Genomic DNA, 10,174 nt, shown 5'->3' with positions numbered 1-10,174 from the left:
ATTAATGGACAATTAGAATATTGATACAACTGCATTAAATTAACCTCAAATAATAAATAACGGGAAATCAAAACTTGAATGCACATACATCAAACTAACACCAACAAATAATTATCGAGAAATCGGAAACTGGATGGAAATGCATTGAACTAACCCTCAAAGATTAAATTACCGGGAAATCGGAAACTGGATGCAACTGTATTGAACTAACCTAAAAAAATAACTATAAATTGAAAACATGATGCAAATGCGTGAAACTAATCTTTACAAATAATTAACGGGAAATCGGAAACTGGATGCAACTACACTAAACTAATTTCAAAAAATAATTTTGATGCAAATGCATTGAACTAACCTCAAGAAATAATTAACGAAAAATCAGGAATTGGATGCAAATTCATTGAACTAACCTCAAACAATAATTAACGGGAAATCAGAAACTAGATGCAAATACAACCTCAACGAATAATAAACGAGAAATCAAAAATTGGCCGGATGCAAATGTATTAAACTAATCTAAAAAAATGATTAACGGAAAATCGGAAACTAGATGCAAATGCATTTAACTAAGCTCGAAGAATAATTAGCAGCAAATTAGAAATTGGATGCAAATGCATTAAACTACAACAAAGAATAATTAACAAGAAATCGGAAACTAGATGCAACTACATTGAATTAACCTCAAAAAATAAATAACAGGAAATCAGAAATTGGATGCAAATGCATTGAACTAACCTCAAAATATAGTTGTGTTATATGTTGTGGGAATGCCTCGATAAGTATAGTTTTGCATTTAAAACGGTGTTTATCTAATCTTTTTTCGTATAATTGGGAACACCTTGCTATTCAAGTAGCTTCAATATGAACTTTATCTTATTAGACAATTTCATAAAACTTCAATCAAACTTCTATTATTAAACAACAAATAAAGTTGAAGGGTTTTATCAATGGCGAGTTATTTTTTTTTAATAGAGAGTACGTGAGGTTTTCATGTTATAAGAAATTTGGATGAGTGAGCAATATAATATCTGTATATAATAGTTATGCATATACAGTTGAATATATTTTTTAGAATAATTAATATGACAGGACCCATTCGTAGATAATCATTGAAGATCCCACATAGTGAGTCAGGTATATAATTTAAAGAATAATTAACGAAATATCGAAAACTGGATAATGTTTAATGATCCACTATAGTAAATCAAGCATAATTTATTTTTATGTCATGTTTGCAAGGACACTACATATGAATAAGTAGAAAGTTGGTATTACACACCACATTGGATAATTAAAAGGAAATCGAAAACTGGATTCAAATACATTGAACTGAGCTCAAAGAGTAATTAACGGGAAATTAAAAACTTTATGCAAATGCAATAAACTAAACTAAAAAAGTAATTAATTAGAAATCGGCAACTGGATGCAATCGTATTTCAAACTAACGCCGAGAATAACTAATGAGAAATTAGAAATTGGATGCAAATACTTGAAAAATATTTAACAGTAAATTGGAAACGGTATGCAAAAATGCATCAAACAAACCTCAAATAATAATTAACGATGAATCAGAAACTTGATGCAAATGCATTGAACTAACCTCAAAATATAATTAACAGAAATCAAAACCAAATGCAACCGCATTGAACTAACCTCATAGAATAATTGATGAGAATCGAAACTACATGCAAATACATTAAAATAACCTCAAAGAATAGTTAACGGAAATCGAAATCGGATGAAATTACATCGAACTAATTAAAATCTCAGAGCATAAATAATCATAAATCATAAACTAGATGCAGATGTATTGAACTAACCTTAAAGAGTTATTAATGAAAAATCGAAAATTGTATGCAAATATAATGAACTAATCTAAAGACTAATTAACGAATATAGAAACATAAAAAAATGGATGCAAATGCACTGAACTAACCTCAATGAATAATTAACGGGAAATAATAAATTTGATGCAACTGCATTGAACAAACCTCAAAAAATAATTAACGGGAAATCGAAAACTTGCTGCAAATGCATTAAACTAACCTCGAAAAATAATTAATGGAAAATCAGAAATTGGATGCAACTGCATTGAACTAACTTCAAAGAATAATTAACGGAAAAGAGAAAACTGGATGTAACTGCATTAAACTAAAATTATATATTAACTAACAGGCCGGGAAATCAGAAATTGGATGCAATATCCTTGATGAATATTTAACGGAAAATCAGAAACTGGATGCAAATGCATTAAAATAACCTTAAAGAATAGTTAACTAGAAATCGAAAACCGGATGTACCTATATCGAACTACCCTCAAAGCATAAATAACCGGAAATTGATTGGAAACTAGATGCGAACTAACTTTGAAAAGTAATTAACGGAAATCAAACCGGATGCGTATATTAAACTAACCTCAAAGAGAGTAATTAACGGAAAATTGGAACCTTAATGCAAATGCAATTAACTAATCTCAAAGAGTCATTAATCTAAACATTGAAAACTAGATGGAACTGCGACCAATTAATTTTAATGAATAACTAACGGAAAATCGTAACTTGGGTGCAACCGCACTAAACTAACCTCAAATAATAATTAACGGGAAATCAAAACCTTAATACAACTACATTGAATTAACCTCAAAGAATAATTAATGGAAAATCGGAAACTAGATCCAACTACATACATTGAACTAGCCTCAAAGAATAATTAACGTAAAATTAGAAATTTGATGCAAATGCATTAAAATAACCTCGAAATATAGTTGTATTATATATAGGGAGAATATAATATCTCGACAAGTATAGTTTTGCATTTTAAGTAGTGCTTATTATAATTATTTTATTATGATTGAGAATGTCTTGCTATTTAAGTAGCTTCAATATCATTTTCACCACATTGAGCATTCTCACAAAATTTCAATCAAACTTCTATTATTAAACATAACAACCAAAATAAATCGACGGGTTTTACTAAGATTTGGTGCTTTCGTTTGATAGAGAGTGATGCAAAAAATTTAAACAAGTGATTAATATAATTTTCATATCTCATAGCTATGAATAGTTGCTAATATTTTTTAGAATAATTTAATATAACGACACCCGTTCGTAGGACGGGTTCGAAAGCTAGTTCTATTTTAATAGGAGAATAATTTCTATTTTAATTAGATATGCTAGATTTTTGTTTAATTTTCAATAGGAGAGGAATTCTAATTTTAATAGGAGAAGGATTCCAACTTTAATGAAAAGTGTTAGAATTTGTTTTAATAGAAGAAGAATTCTTGTTATAATAGAAGATAAATTTTCGTTTTTCAAATAAGAGAGAAATTATCGTTTTAATAGAAGATGACGTAGAATTTTAATAGAGCTCGAAAAATACTCCTTGTAGGAGTTTTAATATTAAGATATAAATTGCAAAACAGTGGGGAGTGAGCAAAGTGAGAGAGAGAGAGAGAGCGTGTTAGGGTTTTTAGTGGGTGAAGAAGAAGGAGAGAGAGCAAGTTAGGGAGAGATGGGTTTTGGCGGAGAGAGCGAGGGAATGGTTATTGAGATTGGAGAGAAAGAGTGAGTTTGGCATAGAAGAAGAAGAGAAGAGAGAGTAGGACAATCAAACATGAACCAACCAATTGACATTCTTGGACCCATACCCCTAAGCCAAGAAGGGTTATTGAGATTGGAGAGAAAGAGTGTGTTTGGCAAAGAAGAAGAAGAGAAGAGAGAGTAAGACAATCAAACATGAACCAACCAATTGATATTTTTTATTTTTGGATACCCCTAAGTAGGGGTGGGCAATGGGCCGGGTCGGGCTATCCTGATCCTAAATATTTAAAAGCCCTTCAGATATTAAGGCCGGGTCGATCCAGCCCTAAATTCAACATAGGGTCGGGTTGGGTCGGGTCGGGTCACAAGTGTAAATCTCAAGCCCTGAACCTACCCTAAGCCCTCTTTAAAGGCTTTAGGGCTGAGTCTATATATTTTTCTTCTTTTTACAAATGCCATTTTTCAGACAAAGATTGTTTTTTTGGTTTTTGTGTTACAAATGTCTGCTCTGTATTTCGTTTTAATGGTGTGGACGAAAACCTTTAGTTCTAGACTTGGCTTGGATGTGAATAAAAATATAATTTATAAGAAATGGAAAAATAAATTGAGAATAATAAGTTATAGACTTTGATTTGATGATCAAAAAAATAAAATCTTATTTTTTTATTAGGCTAGTGCTCATTGTTCTTCATGGCTGCTAGATAGGTTGACAAATTTTTGTTATATAAGACAAGTTATTGGAAGTATCCTTGGATGTAAGTGATAAATTATAAAGGACAATGTTATTTTAATTTAAAATATTTAACAAAGAGTTGAACAATTATGATACGTATATTTATAGTGAAAATGTGAAACTATAACTAGGGGGTCTTAGTTAATTAAGGCCGGTCTATGTTTCAGACCTTATGTTTGAGCCTTAGCCCCCGCCTAAGACCTTAGTAATTTGGGCTTGGCTAGGCCCTAAACTCATGGGGGCTTTAGTTGTGAGGGCATTATAGGACTTAGAGTCGGGTCGGTCAGGGCCGGGTTAGAGTCGTTAGGGCCAAATTCCCACCCCTACCCCTAAGCCAAAAATGTTCTCTACGTTCACTCGACTGTATGCAATTCCATAATGGAATCCGATCTATTAGTCTAGGATATGGAAGTCGAATTTGGGTCATTAAGGATTTGGTCCGAGGGATTTTGGGCTATACTTATCAGATCAGTTGAAGACAAAACCATAGTCCGATCTGATAAGGGCCCAATTCTAAGTAATCACAGCCAATTTCGTTGAAAGTGTAAGCAGTTGGTAGGACGAGACAACTTTTCCAGTCCCACGTGTGGGACGAGTCAAGTTTTCTGTTTCAATGTTTTTTAATAAAAAAATTAAAATGGCTCGATTTGGTACCAAATCTAAATATATCTGTTAGGCCTGTTTAAAAAAAATCGGGCGTTAAAGAGAATGATTCGATGAATAGTGACCATTTCTAATTTTACCCCTACCAGATTGCAATTATTACAATCATGGTTAAAATAAAAAATATGTAATAACTGAAGTGACAGAAAGGTAAAAATGTAATTTGGATGATTCATATTCCTCTTACCTGAAATTACCAAACTGCCCTTCACTTTAAAGTAAATCATAGGACAATCTCTATGCTAAATTACGAAACTGCCCCTATCTTTTATAGTAAATTATGGAAATGTCTTATATTTTACAATAAACTATGGGACTGTTCCTATACTTTAATGTAAATTACGAAAATATCCATATTCTTTATTTTTATTTTTAATTTTTTAAACCAAATTCTAGAGTAACAGGTTGTACCTGCACTATCACATTTGGGCCCTCCAACAGGCAACGGGTGAAAGTGTATTGTACGGCAGAATCTTTAATCAAGAACGGATTGTACCAGCGGTAAGTGTACTCTAGAACTGCTATTTTTTTAATGTTGAGCACCAAATAAATGGGAAAAAAGCAGGCGCATCGCGCGTGTTAGAAAAAATACTTGTTGTCTGAAATCTGAATAACAATAATTAAGTCGTCAACAATTCAACAATTCCACATCTCAACATCCAACTTGCTAAATATAGGATTGATATCAGACTCATAAATATAGGATCGATCCTAGACTCGAGTCACACCACATTTGATGAAGTCTTAATTCATTTCTTGTTTGAAGGTTATGTCAAAGTCAATATCCAATTTGCCAAATCCATGAATTTGTTGCCAAGAAGGAAAGATGTTCCGCATATAAATCATTTGTCCATCTGTCCAATTCTCATTTCCAATTACAGACTTTTAAAGGCAAGTAGGAAGCAGGTTCCATTGAGGATGCGTATGAGCCCGAGTAGCAACCCCAAGTGTGCCACATCTGTTCCAGTCCAAACTTGAAATTTAGGCAGTAGCCTGATAGCGATAGGAAGTGAAGTATATGGTGGCCAGATTTAGGTAAAAACCTTCAATTTAACAAATATCGTTATGGAAACAATCTTTTTCTTTGGATGACGATCGATCACATGAGAGGTCAACTGGGCTTTTTTGTACTTTGTAAGTTAGTCCAAGGCGAAACTCATCCACTTTCATGGACAGATGGACTTCGAGTCTAATTAATGTTCTCAGAAGTCAAAAGTATAATCTAGTATTCGTACTAAACAGTCGCCATATTTATGCTGATTATTACATTGGCCAAAAAAAAAAATGATAATCATACTACTCAGGGGAGGTGCAGAAGCCACTGATCGATCGAGCCCAAAAATGTGTACCACGTGGAAGGAAATGAGTTTACTTAGCTGTTACCCTAAAATGCATTCATAATGGATGTTGTCTTCTTCACCAATGCATAACGTTGAAATTCGGCCGTTATTAATGCCACTGCGTCATACATTGATATACTATGAAGTCCATTAGTCCACCATGGCACCATCGGTTCTTCTGCACGCCCTGCACTATAAATAGTGAAGACGGTAAACTACACTGATCTCATCATTTGCTTAGTAGAGGTAGTAGTCCGTAGTAAAATATCTGTTGCATGGAAGGAACTATGGGTTCTTCAAAAGTGGTTTTCCTTCTTCTTGTTCTCTCTACTGTTTATCTTGTCGTCTATTCTGGTGAAGTAGCTAAGGCTTCCAAACAAGATCAACAACCAAGTGAGCGAGACGAAACATACTATTATGCACCAAGCATATATTATCTAGCAGTTAGTATGCATATGCAATAAAGATATTATTAACGCTTATTATATATTTGTTTTCTTGCAGATAAAGTGGCGCCAGGAAGTGTTGAAGATAGCAAGTACTATGGAGGTGGTGGTGACTGGGGACGTGGCGGTGGTGATTGGGGACGTGGAGGCGGTGGTAATTGGGGAGGAGGGCGCCGTGGCCGGTACTGCTCATCATATGGGTGCTGCTCTTGCTAAGAACGTAGACCTGAAGTTGCATGATCTTGTGTACAGTACTGTAGTCTAAGCCCTCCTGTGTCTGTTTTCTGTTTCTCTGTGTAAAATAAATAAAAGCGTGCATCTCATGCAGTAGTATGTTGAATAGGAGCCTTTTAGAGTTCTTCAGCTCAGTATGACTGTCTGAGCTTTTCTTGTGTTGAACATGAATGGCGACTGTCTGAGCTTTTCTTGTGTTGAACATGAATGGCTCCGTACGTCTTTGTAATGGTTTGCTTTCGTGGGAAATTATAAAAGCAGCCTGCTGCTAGCTAGAGTTGTTAATTACGTACGAAGATCTAGAGTTGTAACTTCGAGCTACACATAACACACGCATCTAAACTGTATGATCAAAGTCAATCGAATTATGACATTCGAGAAGCCGAGCAAGGAAATTTGTAAAGATAAATATCGATAAATTAAATAATCAAGAACACATTGTGCAAAGTCTCCAAACTTCTATAGTAATTTTGGACAGCATAATTTTCAAATACAGTATTGAAGCACAGGGGCGGATTGTTGGGGAATAACGATACCAATCAATCCCCACTACACAGATAATTTGTACTTGAACCAATAACTACTCCAGACAAATTCTAAATATCGACTATAACCAACTTAGCATACCCAACTCTCTAAACAACTATTAACAACAAATAATAATGCAAAGAAAAGTAAAACGTACCATAATACAAAGATGTAACGTGGTTCTGCTAATGATGCCTACTTCCACAAGAGCTAATCCTTTTATAACGTGGAAAGGAAGATTATAATCACTCCTCTCAAGTCTCTCCACCTTACTAGATCACTCCTCTCTCCTTACCAGTTTTTTTGGATGCAAGGGTTCTCTATCAATTTTGATTGCTTTCAAAATCAGGTTTCAATTTCGTGACTTAGGTTTTCCAAAACCTTGTTTCTGTTTATATAGTAAACCGCAATCTCGTGGTTACTGTAGCTAAATAGAAATTGCAAAAATAGACATGGGTGTGGGCGCGCTCTCGGCAAGGCCAATGTCGAGCGCCCCCCCCCCTCAAGTGCCTATTTCGTTTTCCAGTACCAAGGGCGTGGGCGTGCCTTGGTCTTAGACCAATCAGAGCGCACGCGCGCTCAAACCTCTTCACGCAAACATAACTTCTTTCTCTCCTCTTCTTCCTCATCCTCATGTGAGGGATAACTCCAAAAATCTCCCCTTCCCAAACATCGAGGGTGGATACCTCCATGTAATTTTCAAATCAATAGGCGGAGTATGCTACCATTTCGGCGGTAGCACAACAAACATCAAACTTACCTTTCGATAAGACTTTGGTCATCATATCCGACTCGTTTTTGTCGGTATGGATCTTCTCAATACATAAATGCTTGTCTTCGAGTACTTCTCTAATCCAATGATAACGCACATGTATGTGCTTGGATATAGAATGGAAACTCGGATTCTTGCTCAAATGGATGGTGCTCTGACTATCACATAGAACTACAAACTATTTCTGCTTTAGCCCTAGTTCATCGAAGAACCTCTTCATCCATAACATCTCTTTGCAACACTCAGTGGCTGCAATATACTCGACTTTTGTAGTGGAGAGGGCAACACACTTTTACAACTTAGATTGCCAAGAAACTCCCCCCTACAATTGCAAAAGTAACCAGATAACAGGAAGTGGACTTCATCGAGTCAACATCACCTGCCATGTTTGCATCCGTGTAGCCTTCAAGTAAGGGCTTACTTCCAACAAAACACAAACACGATTTAGAAGTGCGCTTGAGATATTTTAATATCCACTTAACACCTTCCTAATGCTTCTTACCCGGATTTGACAGAAATTGGCTTACAACACCAACGACGAAAGCAATATTTGGTCTTGTACACACCATTGCATACATCAAGCTGCCCACTGCGGATGCATAAAGAATCTTTTCCATTTCATTATGCTCATGCTCTCCCTTTGGACACATACCTTTGGTCATGCAGAACTGGCCACAAAGAGGACAACTGACTGGCTTCGTTTGATCCATGTTGAATTTTTTCAACACCTTCTCAATGTAGCTTTCTTGAGAATGCCACAACTTCCCACTCTTTCTGTCACAAGTGATCCGCATCCCAAGTATCTGCTTTGCTTGACCTAAATCCTTCATCTAAAAAAACTTACTCAAGTCTTTCTTCAGCTTGGATATCTTGTTGATGTTCAGGCCAACTATCAACATATCATCCACATACAACAAGAGCACTATGAAATTCACATCTGGAAATTTCTGAACAAATACACAATGATCGGAAGCAGACTTCTTGTATCCTTGCTTTGCCATAAAGGAATCAAACTTTATGTACCACTGTCTCAGTGTCTGCTTCAACCCATACAATCTCTTTATCAGCTTGCATACTAGGTGCTCCTTGCCTTTAACCTCAAACCACCCCTTTGGATGGTCCATGTAGACATCTTCTTCAAGGTCTCCATGAAGAAAAGCTATCTTAACATCTAGCTGCTCAACCTCTAGGGTCATACTTGACGGTCATACCCAATACCACCCTGATAGAAGTCATCTTAACTATAGGAGAGAAAATTTCATCAAAGTCAATTCCTTTCTTTTGACCGAATCCCTTCACAACAAGGCAAACTTTGTGCCTTGGGTGTGGATTATTTTCCTCGTGCTTGACTTTGTAGATTCACTTATTCTTGAGAATTTTTCTTCCTTTCGGTTTCTCAACTAACTCATAAGTGTGATTCTTATGCAAAGAATCCATCTCATCATGTATGACATTCAACCACTTTTCTTTGTTTGTACCTTCAAGGGCCTCTTGGTAGTACATAAGTTCTCCACCATCAGATAGTAAAACATACGTATGTGGTGGATACCTAGTTGAAGCTTATCTCTCTCTGTCTGACCTCCTTGCACCATCTTCTTGTGGCTCAGGAGGATGCACTTTTGCTTGCTTAGGTGGTGGTTCATACACTTCATTTGCATATTCTATATCAATAGGTTCTATCCCATCATGAGCAATAGAATCATCATCATGAGCTTCAAACCCATGGTTCTCTACATTTTCAATGCCTTCTACACGTTCCATAGTAGGAACTTCTGGTTATGAATCAACAAGATCATTAGTGAAAGCTTGTAGCTTCTCACCCTCATCGAAATCTTCTATGGTTTGGTCTTCCAAAAACACAATATCTCGACTTCGGATTACCTTCTTGTTAATCGGATCATAGAGTTTGTAGCCAAACT

The 10,174-nt window shown here is 35.6% G+C and overlaps 1 long non-coding RNA gene across 1 annotated transcript; it reads left to right on the top strand.

Annotated features, from left to right (window-relative positions):
• Window positions 1-6,437: 6,437 nt before the first annotated feature.
• LOC147512666 (uncharacterized) lies at window positions 6,438-7,245 on the top strand. The gene is made up of 2 exons (XR_015217250.1): window positions 6,438-6,668; window positions 6,780-7,245. It is a non-coding gene; the product is annotated as an uncharacterized LOC147512666 (long non-coding RNA).
• Window positions 7,246-10,174: the final 2,929 nt, after the last annotated feature.

The sequence above is a fragment of the Coptis chinensis genome, chromosome 3, assembly GCF_015680905.1.
Source record: "Coptis chinensis isolate HL-2020 chromosome 3, ASM1568090v1, whole genome shotgun sequence".
Lineage (NCBI taxonomy): Eukaryota > Viridiplantae > Streptophyta > Magnoliopsida > Ranunculales > Ranunculaceae > Coptis > Coptis chinensis.
Note: the sequence above shows the minus strand (reverse complement) of the source record. Positions and strands in the feature narration are given on the sequence as shown.